The sequence below is a fragment of the Stegodyphus dumicola genome, chromosome 7, assembly GCF_044657685.1.
Source record: "Stegodyphus dumicola isolate Sdum_Otavi_A_Nest chromosome 7, ASM4465768v1".
Classification (NCBI taxonomy): Eukaryota; Metazoa; Arthropoda; class Arachnida; order Araneae; family Eresidae; genus Stegodyphus; species Stegodyphus dumicola.
Genome location: NC_140774.1, coordinates 55,044,675 through 55,058,795, shown reverse-complemented (window position 1 = coordinate 55,058,795; position 14,121 = coordinate 55,044,675).

Genomic DNA, 14,121 nt, shown 5'->3' with positions numbered 1-14,121 from the left:
CTTTGTGAAACTGGATTTTCTGCGGTGGCTTCTTTGAAGACAAAATATAGATCTCAGCTAAATATAGAAAAAAAAAATGAGAGTGTCTATTTCTAATATTAAACCCTCCTTCGAAAAACTTTGCTCTGCAAGACAGGCCCAAGGAAGTCCCTAATAATTATTAAATTTGTTTCTAATTTAGTAAGTTGTTTTAATTTAATTAGTTAATTATTAAATATGTCGAAATGTATTTTGTTTTGTATGTGTGTGTGCGTTCTTTCCTTTCAGTCACGTAATCAATTTTTTTAAATAACATTTTCTCTTGGGTATGCTCGCGCCCACCTAGGGAGGCGCGCCCCACAGTTTGAGAATCACTGAGCTAGTTGATGTAAGGTTCTGGTTGCCTAATAAGGAGCACACGCGATTCCATATGTTACAGTCTTATGCGCGTAACATTTGCTAGGTTCATTTATGCCTGTCTTCCACAGAATTCTTTGGAGATCAAGTTGAAAAGGATCGATTTCAATTTGGCGATACATCTTTTCAATGTCCGCAGTAAATGCATATACATGCTTTCTAAAACGCAGCATAATTGAAAATAAATCATCTCGGATTGTGTCACTTTTTAGTAAAATGTCATTTAATGAACGTCCATTTGTGGTTTTACAGCTAGCATTACAAAACCCCCGAAATTTAGTGCTACTCTTTTCCGGTTTATAAACCCCAGTAATAGGCCGCCTCAGTTTCAGTTTCAATTTCCGTTATGTGATTTAGCTGTTTGTATTCGTTCATAAATTCTGTATACAGCTTCTTCATTTGTGGTTGGCATTCCAGACGATTCCATAAGTGATCTAAGTGTTTTGACGGGATTTCCTTAGAGCTTCCAACAGTTATATTTTCTTCATCATCAGTTTTTACAGGTATCTTTACTACGTAACGTCCATCCGATTTTTTGCTATGGGTTTTTGCGTAATGTTCTTCGCAGAATTGCAGTTCCTTACTAGGCGGAGATTTATTATCTTCTATGCTTTCCACTTCCCAAAATTGTTTCACCGTTTCATTTAACGACTCTTGTTGTCAGATAACAGTATTGCTTTGGTGAAACGATACCTTTAGTTTTTAATGCACCCGAAACTATGTATCTGAAAACTGTTTCGTAGAAAAGCAATCCGATATCTTCGGATCGAATTTTTCCCGTCTCTAGAAATCCAAAAAATAGCTCGGCACCTATTAATACGTCTATTTTTTTAGGTTGAAAAATATTGAGGATCAGACAATTTTATTTATTTTGGAATAACATTATTTGAAATCATTAGAGGTTTTGAAGGAGTGATATCCGTAGTTTTGGGGACAATGAAAAAATCCAAATTCCATTCAGATGTGTGTTCTTTATTTGATATTTTAGCACTTATTTTTTACTTTATGTTTATAATTGTTTCGTTTATTCCAGAGATTGGTGCCTAAGTTCTCTGTTTTGGTAAACCCAATGCATTAGCGCATGATGCAGAAATAAAGTTGGCTTGCAAAGCGGAATCCAAAACACTACTGCACGTGCACAGGTTCCAGTATCGCGAATGTAAACGACAGCTGTACTTAGTACTTAGTGGTTTCAGTAGAAACGATCAATGAGCTTTGTCCGGGAGAACTCTGAAACTGAGAAGATTCACATCTCTGTCCCTTTGATAAATTAGGATAGTTCAAAACAGTTCTGCCGAGTCAAACGGAGCACTTCGTCACGATCACGATTTATGCAATAATACAACACCCAGAGTCCTCCTCCTTAACAACTTTCTTGCTAAATTTTAAACACAAACATTTCTAAATCTTGTAAACTAACACTTTTAACTAACCCTGACCTATAAATTGAGACTCTGCAAAATTTTCTTCGTCTCAGTCAAACAAAGGTTATGCATTTCTAAATAGAGCTTGCATAGGGTACTTCGAAATTTTAAACACACTGTAAAAAAAAAACCTCGAAGTTTACAGACAAAAGTCTTGTATAGTTACAGAAATGCGAACAATTACGAAGGAAATACCTGTAACGAACACAGAACCAAACGAAACTGTAAACTCTACAGGAATTTTTCAAGAAGTTTTGCTTGGATTTTGTCCGTAGCGTGTGATCACGTGGCTTAAAACGGCTGAGAGAGAAGAACCAATCAGGAAGAAGGTGGAAAAACAGCGTCTTAGCGGGAGAGTTCAACGATAATCGCCATGTTAGCCATTATTTTTGCTATGGTCGAGGTAAGTTCGAAATAGTGTTTGACGTGTATTTTACTAATTTTATGTAATGTATTTGTTATGTTCTTTACACTATCTATAATTAAATTCTTTTAATGTTTAGCTTATAATTCTAATGCTCCTAAATAAACCTGTGTTGAATTATTGTTAGAGTTCAAATCACAGAGCTTGTGTTCCATTTAGTAAAATAACAACTTTTATTCGTTACATCTGCAGGTCTCTGCAGTTAAACTGCTCATATTTATAAACAGAAACAAATTTGTTAATATGTTAGTTTAAAAACAAATAAGCTTAATATTAATGTTCTATCTATAGTCTAATAATTTCTCATGTTAAATATTTATGTATCTTTTAAAACATATCGCGTTAGAATATTCATATTTTTCATTTTGTTGACAGATGTAACATTATTATTCCATACATATTATCATTAATCCCAGCGTGAACTGCTTTAGAATATTTTTCAGAGCATTATTACACTATGTATGTTATTATTAATCTCAACGAAAAAGAAAAAATAAATGTAATATATTTAAAAAATTCGACAAAATAACTTAACATACATTAAAAATGGAATATCATTTCATTAATACATGCGATAAGTTAGCCTTAAAAGATTATATAGTCGTATAGCAATTACATATTTGTAAAAGTATTCAATGTATATTATTTTTTGTGTTAAAGATAGTTTTAATCCAGGACAGTCTTTACCAACTTATAAAGCATCTATTAAGTTACATTATAACCAACATTTACAAAAGGCAATCGAAATGCCGTGACTTTGACATATTTTTAACTCATGATGTAACATACTAGGAACATAAAGAAAAAAAAATTCTATTTTTTCCTTTATGCTTGTTGAAAAGTAAAATATTAATAAAATGGTACAACATTCATTCTAGTACTTACAATGTAAATTTACATATAAATTTACTATAAATTTTGGTGAAAAGTTCATTATAAAATGCATTTGCTAATATTTAATAGTTATAGCATTCAATATCAAATCATGGAAATATTAGTAATGATACGTCAGTTGCATATATTAATTTCAATACTCAGCTCAATGCCAAATTTCTTCTATGTCTGAGATAACACGTATTTTTTGAGAATAATTCTTTTGTCATCTTTTCATTTAAAAATCTCTTTGAGATATATTTTAATGTGAATTATTTTCAAAATTATTCTCATTAGAATGAATGTTGTTCTCTTCATTATGTTTGAAACTGCCGTTACGCTAAAAAATATATTCAGAAAACTATTTATTGCTGAATGTTTAAAATAAGTTCTACTGCTCCTTTTTGACAAAGAGTATCCATTTGAATTGCAGTTGGTTTTAATTAATCGTTGGTTGTATTTTTAAGAACTACTTGATAAAATTCAACAAATTAGTTCAATCTATGAGTTCATCTGAAAAACCTAAAATTTTTATTCCAATTCTGTCATGTGTATATATTTCAAGAATGAAAAAGAATTACAAATTCACTATCCAACAATACTGAGTAATATGTTGTTGATATAGCCAAACTTAAAATGACCCATTTTAAAACCAGATTAAATAAATCATCGCGTATTTTCAGTCATCGAATTTCTTTGGCGTTAAAAGTGTCATAGATTTAGTAAATCCAAGGGTCAAGGTAAGCTCAAATATTTTTTTTCATAGTTCATATTTGCTAAGTTATAAATTTTGCTGATGCAAAAGTTATGTAACTTATGCAAACATATGCTTAGAGTATTTGAACTACTGTTGAAAAATCACTGGAATTTAAAATGTAATTGACAGTATGCCTCAAAGCTTGTTTTGGTAAAAGCATATTTATGGGTGCCCCTTGGCAAAATTTGGCGATTTTTGGCAGTACATGGATACCGAGTTTGTGCAATTCTTTGACCATGTTATTTTGGCTTGTGTAGCGATGATTTGTGTGCCAAAAACCGCCGCTACACGAAGACAAGAGATTGCACATACTCGGTATCCATGTACACATCGACCTATTTTCACTTAAAAAAAATCTGTGAATTGTACAAACTTGGCATCGCGCACTCCCTTGACTTTATCCATGTACACATCGACCTATTTTTACTTAAGAAAACATCAGAGAATTGCACAAACTTGCGCTCCCTTGATAATACAGGGAGCACCCTTCAATATACTCTAACTGCTGTTTTTCATAAATTAAAACATTTTAGGCATTTAAGATATCTTCCTGTAAGTTACAACTAAATGAATGACTCTTAAGCATAAAAATTTGAAATTTTTAAGAGTAGAAGGAGTTATACACTTTTTAAATAACAGTGTCAGAAAAATATACTTTTTAAAATATGTAAACCATTGTTTGAAGTATAGAAAAACCTTCCTTAGCAACTATACCTCTTTAAGTGACTATGTCAAGTATTCTGGTGATACAAACATTGATGTTAATTATCACTGAGAATCATGCTTTGTGAAGTAACCACCTCCGTTAAATATCAAAATTGTACAAAATTATGGAAGGTTATAGAGTGGTTTTACTGTATACTTAAAGTATATCATATCACTGTTAGATATTGATGATGTAAAAGATATTATCTAATCATAAATATTTCAAGCATTAAATAGCTTAGTGTAAGTCAATAAGTTTTCAGATTCTGACTTTGTACCCTGTCTTTCACTATGTAATTTTTTTCTAGCAACTGTGTTAAGTACCAGTAAGTAAGTTTCTGTCTTAAATACCACTTAATGTAATCAGGTATCATCTGTTCTGTCTGTAAAACTTAATCGTAATAAGTGAACAAATGAATATCTGTAAAACTAAAGATGACACTCTATGTAAAAAATACAAGTATTAAAATGTCTATGAGAGGAACATTTAAAATATTAAATCCACGATCAATTTTTGCGACATCTAAGATAGAAAATACCCAAACTGACTGGTTAATTCAGAGGATGAATGCATGTAACATCATTATTTATGTGTTTGTTAATTGTGTAAGTATTGAAGTTCATGCATTAATTGTTGATAACTATATTATTGGCCTTATATATATATACTTGCATTTCAAAATTTTGTATATTTTGCCAGTGAGCTAAGTATTAAATGCTGTTACGTATAAGTTCATATTATGTGGAAAAGTAGTTTTTGATCTAACACTTTCTGAGAATTTTTTAATGTTGATCATCAAGCTTAAAGCATACGGCTGAAATTACCAGTATTAACCATAATTTAATTATTCTCCTGTTTCAGCGTTTCTCAAACTTTTTTCGAATAGAGATTATGTGAATTATCATAATTTGTGAATCACCTTGCTGCTGTTCCCTCCGAAAGCAATTTTTTAGCATATATTACTACTAGTACACTTATATTTTTAATATATAATTAAAATCCGTTATATTTCATAATTAAGTCCATTGAAGAAAAGTTATATTTCTAATATTTCAAGATTATTAATGAGAAGGATGATTTGTAATTCTTGCATGGCTCTTCTATATTTGGATATATGATGGTAAGACCACAGTCTTAGTGGATATATGATAGTATATTTGGATATATGGTGGTAAGTACCACAGTTATAGTGCTTTAAATCCATCTTTTACTGCTAAGACTGAGTGGGAAGTCTGTAAGTAGGGTAACCAATAATAAATTTCATAAAATGTCTATCTTACGAGAAAAGGTGATAGATGATTGTCATATGTAACTTTTTAAACTCTGAGATTTTTCAACTAAATTTTTTTGTCTCCTTTGGAAACTTCGGAGGACCATGAGCGCAAGCTGTATGATCCACAGATTGAGAAGTGCTACCTTAATACATTTCAATTTCTAGAGAAATTAATCTTAAAAAAAAATCTGATCATTATTAAAACTACTTTACAGATTTATTTTATATTACAAATAAATATAGTAAATATCTAATAAACCTCAAATTATTTTCTGCAAAAGGAATTATTTAAATTTGTACTGCTTTTTAAAGCATGTATCTGCCTGTAACAAAATACATAAATATTCATTAAATTATTTATAGATGTATTTGAAATGAAGAATTTATTCATTTATGAACAACTGTGAAGAAATCTAATTATTAAATGTATCTAATTTATAATGATTATAAATGTTATCTAAATATATAATAACCTTAATATTGAATTGTAAACATAAATTGAAATCCTGTTCACAAATACGTTATAAAACTATTTAAGCAAGAATTGTTCGTACTGGAAAGCAATCTGTTAAAAGTCATTGTAAAGCAAATGCTATGAGATGCGCACTTAAGAAAGTAATAAAGAGTTTTGGAATATGTAAGAAAGTAATAAAGAGTTTTGGGAGAAGACTCTTCACTTAAGAAAGTAATAAAGAGATTTGGAATTATTGAAATTAATGATAAAAAAAATCTGATAAGTATAATTAAAATAATTATTCCCCTTACATTTTATAATAACTCAGTTACAAGTTTTAAATAATACTTTAAAAAAATCCTTATTTTATTCCCTTTCAGAAATGTTCAGAGAAAGTTAAGTACTGTTTAAAGTATTTCGCTAATTTCTAATAATTCTCTAATTTAAAATGGACCGAATAGAGCATTAATTATAAATTGACTTATATTTTTCGATTTAAAAGATGCCTCAGAAGCCAAAAAATCATTTCGTATTTAAGAAAGTATTTTAGGAAGAAGCTCTATAAATAGAAAAGAAATAATGCATAATTTTAATATTAATAATGCAATAAACTTTGATCTTAATTTTTGTACCTTAACCGAATAAAATCGAATTACCTTAATTTTTTCTAATGTATTTAACGAAAACGTGGGAAAATATTTCATTCAAGTTAAACCATTCTGAGAAAACTGTTCTGCGAAAAGTATAGCATTTAATTCCATTCAGAATGAAATGTTGTTTAAAAATATGTTGTTTTCATATACTGTTAAAAATACTGTTAAAAATATGTTGTTTCATATACTTAGGACTCTGAAGTGTTGTAGAAAAAGAAAATATATACATTTATATGTATATTTACGACGTAATTACAAAATATTTACATCCGATCGCGTCAAAACCCATTGAACTTAATGGTAAATGACCCAATGTTTTGGTCACCACGTACCGATCGCCGGTGCTTCAGCAGAGCAGGGTACGGGAGAAACTTGTTTAGGGCTATTGGCATCGTACTTCCTACCTCCATGTCCATAACAGCTGATCCAAGAGCCCCCAGTGAAGGTACACAACAGTTTTTCGAGCCCACGGGAAAAAGTTAAAAAGGCCAGGTGAGTCTTTTGGTTATGTTAGTTATGGTTATAGCTGACCACCCAACGCGCGGCCCGATTGATTTATCCAGTTGAGAAAAAAAATCATGTTTTGTTTACGATTCCAGGACATCGACTCATATTTTTTCCCAGGTTTTGGGTACAACTTCCACCAGCGAAGATTTGGAAACTGCGTAAAGTATCGGTTTCATCTTCCCCCGAAGATTATTTTGCAAATCGTATGAAGTATCGGTTTCATCTTCACCCGAAGATAACAGATAAAAATTTTCATTTAATAAACAATTAATTTAATAAGAAGATAACAGATTTTCGCTTAATAAGCAATATAAAAGTCTAACTATAACGTCGTTAATAATTTAATAATGTGGAATGGAATGTGTCGTTAAAAACGAAACAGAGTCATATATAAAGTATAATAAGCTCTAGATGCTTCCTCTTAGAAATGTTGCACTGTAAGAATTTATAATGTCTTACATTGTTTAAATAATTGATTTTATTTGAATTTCCTGCGTTTTAATTCAACGTTCTAATTGAAGTTTAATTTTGATTTCATTGGAAGTCAACACAAGCAAAATTTCGTTTCTGTTCTGAACGAAAATTGTTTACATGGCAAAATGTTATTTTTATTCCGATTGATCTATGTTTCCGTTGTGCATAATTCTTTTAGTATTTTTATAACTGTATTGCTATCAATGAATGAGTTGTGTATTTTGTTTTATTTTATTTTATGAATAATATTAACGGATACTTTTTTTTCCTCTTTGAGAATAGAAATGATTAAAAAGTGAAAAGGGTTTTATCTAGTATATTATTTAAACCGTGCCACTAATGTTTTGTTTTTATGCAATAAGAATACTTCTTTTGAATTAATATTTTAGTTGCCGTTATTCTGAAAAGGCATTCTAAAAATTGCTGCATTTTCGAATTGTGTATTTATCAAATTGTAAATTATTATTTCGTAATATTGGAGAAAAACTTATACATCTAATTGTGTTTTCAAAGAGAACTACAGTTGAAAATTAGTTTCTTAGAACATTTGGAATTTGGTAGACATCACAAGCATTACTAATAAAGGATTTATCAAAGTTAAGTTCTATTTTGGGGATTTTATGTTCACTAAATTTGTGTATTTTATTGTCCATTGGCAAGTGTACCAATCCTTGTAAAATGTAAGTTTCGTTTTCGAAGTAATCTCAGATTAATGATTTTGTTTGATGCTGTTTTCAAATATTATGTAATTGTTAAGGATAATTAAGAAATTCATAAAATTTTTGAACATATAATTTTTTTTCCAAACAAATATTGAACTTTTCAACGAACATTGAAAGTACGATAATATGGCATTTTAAGGACTAACCGGAAAAAATGGTTATGTTGGTTTATGTGGTGCCTCCGCTACGTTTCAACGAGCTATGGACATTATTCTTCGGCCAGTGCTTAGAAAATCCACTTTCATCTATTTAGATGACATTATATTTACCAGTAATACGATAGATCCGTCAATTTGGCTGAAGTCTTTACACTTTTACAAGAGGCTGTTTTAAAAGTGAATCCTAACAAGTGTAAATTCGAGGCAAAGGAATTGAAATATTTAGGATATAAAATTTTCGCTAAAAGTATTGAAACCAATTACTAAAAAATTATCGCCATTAAAAACTACCTCCACCAAATGCCGCGAAAAAACTTGCATCATTTCTCGGAATGAGCATTACAGCTCCTTAAAATTTTGCACATATATAGCTGATCAGCTCCTAACACCAAAACGAAAAAGAGCAAAATTTTGTTTGTTGGCGGAAGCCAATACTACTTTTAACCCTTTAACGGTTTGACCCGGATTATCTCGTTCTTTTATGCAGGTCTCTTAACGGTTCGTTACGGATTATTGTAAGTTTAAATGTACCCTCGAAAACGGATCTTCCCATGTTTTTGTATTAGCGAAAAAATACGCCAAAAACGACTAGCCCCTATTTTTGTACGTCTTCCAACCCCTATTGCTTAAGGGGACAAGGGTCCACTCAACCCCTGACGACAATGGGTAATGGCTGTCATTATCGCGGGGAGAAGTCTTCTTGGTGTTTTGAGATAAAGGCCTTACACTGACTCTAAGGAAACAAATTTATTACCAGTTACAAAGTGAATGTATATATAAAAGGAATTAAGAATTTTCGTTTTAGAACAATTATTGAATAAAATAAACAAGTTTTTACAAAATAAACTTTTATTTATGACTCATAAAATTATTAATGAATTGAAATGAGAAAAATAATGTATTATATAATTACTTACGTGATTAAATAATTCTCTTTAAAAAAATTTCGACAAATTTATATCACGAATAACAAACGTGCGGTTCTCTTCATAAATTTATAAATCTTATACTTTTGACAATGCGATTCGATATTTGATCTCGTTATTTAAGAATCTATTATTCTTCTTATAAAACTGTACAGGAATTTTTCAAAGGGGCTCTTATTCCCATTATATACGAAACCCTTTATTTTTCACTCTTTACAATAATTTCCGTACTTCGGAATACAGAGACCAACTACTTGTGGTCTGAACGTAAGAATATAAAAATATTTAACTAAACTCTAACTTAACTTTGGAATAATAAACAAGGGCCTACGTGGAAGATTGGCCTTATATTAACAAGAAGCCGTATGTGGTACAGAGAACTGTTAACACTACAATACGTTTAAAAATTATCACGAGGATTAAACCTCTGGCCTGGAAGGCAGCCAGCAACTGATTAAAACTGCTAAGGTAAGCGGCCTGCTTCGACTAACTCCTTCCTCTCTCTTGCTTGGTAAAAAGCCACAACTTAAGTACTTGGCGTTCGCCAGACAAATTTGCATAAATAAGTTAAAGCTTTTAATTCTGGCCGGAAGTAGAAAATAAAAAGTGATAGTAAAGATTTAAAATAAAAATAAACGTTAGTAAAACTTAAGATCCTTACATACTTCCCGCCAGAGTTAATTAGTTTGAAACTGAAGTCTAAAATGACCTTGTTGAAAACTTTTAGCTCTAGAATCTAACGCTAGGCCAATCTTTTACAAACATTTCTCACTAGAAACTAGAAATTTAAAAAAAAAAAAATTTGTTTTTACCATATCAGCTCCATGGACAACCAATTTTTCATCTGTACTGCATCTAAACAGGAGCTTTTATTCAAATCTGGTTCCTTCCAGAGATCTGGAAGGAAAACTAGTTTAATGAAATGTTACACAATGAAATGGCAAGTCACATAAATATTTATATTTCTCTTAACATTCTTATTTCATTCATGACTTTATTTTAATTATCTCTCCCCGTGCTCTCTGACATGTGTTGTAATAGAACACCAAACACGAATGTGTTTATGTATACGTGTTCAACACTGCCTCCTACAATCAAAACACTAACGTGTTAAAATTCAACATAACAAGACCTCGTAACACACCCTATCTTCAACTCTAAACCCTGAGGTACTATTCTGAAAGTGGCTAACTCTGAAGTGTAGCGTCAGAGAGCCTAACTACATTCATTCAACCTTTAACACATATTCGCCATAATTTGGTCTTTTTACAGTCACACGAATAAGTTTAAAATTTTTTGACATTACTTTCACTTTTACCATATCACAGTATTTCTTAACATTTAAAATAACAGTTCACATTGTATATAAGAACATATTAACATGCTGTTAATTTTACGCATTTTAAAAACATACATTAGTAGTACATTGTTAAATTCTATTCTTTTCCAAGCAAGTGCCAATTCTTCTACATTGAAATACTGCATTTCAAAAGTCTTTCAGACTAAAACTTCTTTCTTGCCAGAATGTTTTAAATAAAATTTATCCCATAACTTTTACAATATTTAAGTATTTACACATTCCTATTATACATCAACTTTAGTTTTACGCGCGAGTAATTGAAAAACATAATACCAAAATCGGTAACAACTCATTTCTCGCCTTTTTGGCGATAAAGGTAGACCTCACATGAGGTAAAACTTCTTGAAATCTGCCACTTGCAGTAAGAATGAAAGATTAACTTAAGTTTGCAAAGTAACATAAAATTTTACTTATCTTTGTGATATTCGGACATTCTTTTCTGAGGCCAGTCCTGGAAGGTAGCGCCGATTCTAGTTTGATTTATCCTCCTTCTTGTGCGGGCTCGCCTCTGCCTGTGGTCATGGCCGTTTGATGGCAGCTGGTCTTGGCGGAACCGGGACACTTCTTTCGCGTTCCTGCTTGGACCACGTTGCTGGCCGTTCAAATTTTCCTTGTACCTTTTCCTCCGCCGCTGGTGGCCCTTCCGCAGTTCGGCGACATTTGCTGCGGAGAGTCCTGTCCGATGAATAGATCTTCCGTTTGCGAGCCGGGTTATAGTTGCCGTTATTTCTCCTGGCTTTCTTTGCATTCGTCGTACTTCTCCCTTCTTCATTCTGGGGGTGTTCGCGAGCTCTCTTTTCTGGACGGTGGAACGGCTTCTTTTTCTTGTTACCTTCAATTTTCCAGCGGGGAAACTTTCTTTTCAATTGCTCCTGCCTCCTAATGCCTTGCCCTTGTACTTGTCGTTGTTCCACCTCTGGAGCTTGTGCCTGCCGTGCTGGATCCTGCAAAAGATCTTTGAAAATTTGCATTTTATTACGATCATAGTAGGGTTTTATTTGATCAATGTTTGCGGAGCATGTTTCACCATTCCTGGTTTTTAACACCACTACAGCGTGAGTTATTTTTTCTATGACATATGGTCCTTCAAATCGTGGAAAAAATTTGGCGGTTTTATCTTCTGGTGCTGAAGAAAGTGAATGCTTAATTTTTAACACTTCATTCCCTACTTTATAAGTTACTCCCCGTCGTTTCAAATCATAATAAAGTTTTTGTTTTCTCTGTGCTACTTCAGTATTCTTTTTTGCTAGTTCAATTAATTTTTCTATATCACCCATTTTAAATTCTGGGGCTCTTTGTTGCACATAAAATAATTTATCTAACGGCGTTATAATCTTTCTGCCTAAAAATAACTCAGCAGGAGTTTTGCCCGTTGTATCATGTTTTGCGGTCCTAAGGGCGAAAGCAAATTCATTGACATAGTTATCCCAGCTTTTATGAAAATTTTTAACATAACTACGGATAATTTTCACTCTATTTCTATTGACCCGTTCCGCTATATTTGATTGCGGCCGATACGGGACCATTTTTAAATGACGTATGCCCAGTTTTTGGCACATGTCTTCAAATACATTACTTACAAATTGAGGACCATTATCCGATATAACTTTTAGGGGCGCCCCGTATTTTAAAATATATTTATTTAAAATAGAATCAGTAACTAATTTCGTGGAGGCTCGTTTTAAGGGAACGAGCGGAAATTAATATAATTAACTGCTTGACATGTTGGGCAGGACTGGACATACGCCCTTGTTAACTTTTGCAGTTCAGGAAAATAGACTGCCTCGCGTACGCGGTGGATAGTTTTTCGAATACCAGCATGAGAAGCTAAAGGGCTGTCATGGAGCTCCTGCAGGATATTTAATCTAAGACTAGCTGGGATAACAGGTCGAAATTCGTTGTTGGAATTTGTAGTTTTTGTAAAAAATAATAGACCATCTATTAGTTCGTAATGTGCCGCCCTATTTCTTATCGCCACAATATCTTGATGGCTAAAATTTTCAGGATCCTTTAAATACTCATAAATGCTTCCAAACTCAGGATCCTTACCCAGTTCGGTTATTACAGTTTCTCGGGAATTTATTGTACATGCTGTGAGCATTGCCACCTTTACAATATTACCTTCTTCATCTATTTTAATTCTGGATAGGGCATCTGCTACGATATTTTCCTTTCCGACGGTATGCTTGATTACCAGATTATATTCTTTAAGCTTGAGTGCCCATCTTATTAACCCTGGGGATACGTTTTTCCCTGAGTACAATCTAGTTACCGCCGCATGATCAGAGTACGCTGTTATTGGCGCGTTTCCAAAATAGACTCGGAACTTTTGCACTGCTAACAGAACTGCAAGTGCCTCTCTCTCGGTCGCGGAATAGTTTCTTTGTGTTTGATTTAAAGTTCGGCTAAAAAATGCCACGGGCTGCTGATTTTGCGAAAGTACCGCTCCTACCGCATAATCGGAAGCATCCGCTGAAATTTCTAAATTCTCATCCTTTTCAGGAAATTTCAACACAGGGGCTTGCATTAATGCTTGCTTAAATTTTTCGAACGCACTATTGGCTTCGGCCGTCCACGAGAATCTTGCCCTTTTTCCTTTTTAATTTTAACAATGGTTCAGCAACAGCTGCAAAATCTTTTATAAAGGACCTATAATATGAACAATGTCCTAGAAAAGAAGAGAGCTTCTTCGCCGTGTTTGGAGTCGGATACTTTTGTACAGCGATTATTTTTGATTCGTCTGTCTCGATTCCTTTCTGAGATATTTTGTAACCTAAATATTTTAATTCAGGGGCTGCAAATTTGCACTTTTCGACATTAACTTTTAGACCGGCCTCATTTAATAAAGAAAACATCTGTCTTAAATCCCGTACATGTTGGTCGAGATTATCACTAGTAATAATGGTATCGTCTAAATAGATAAATGTGGACTTTCCAAGAACAGGCCTTAACACAATGTCCATACATCGCTGAAATGTTGCCGGTGCCCCTGAAAGGCCAAACGGCATACGCAG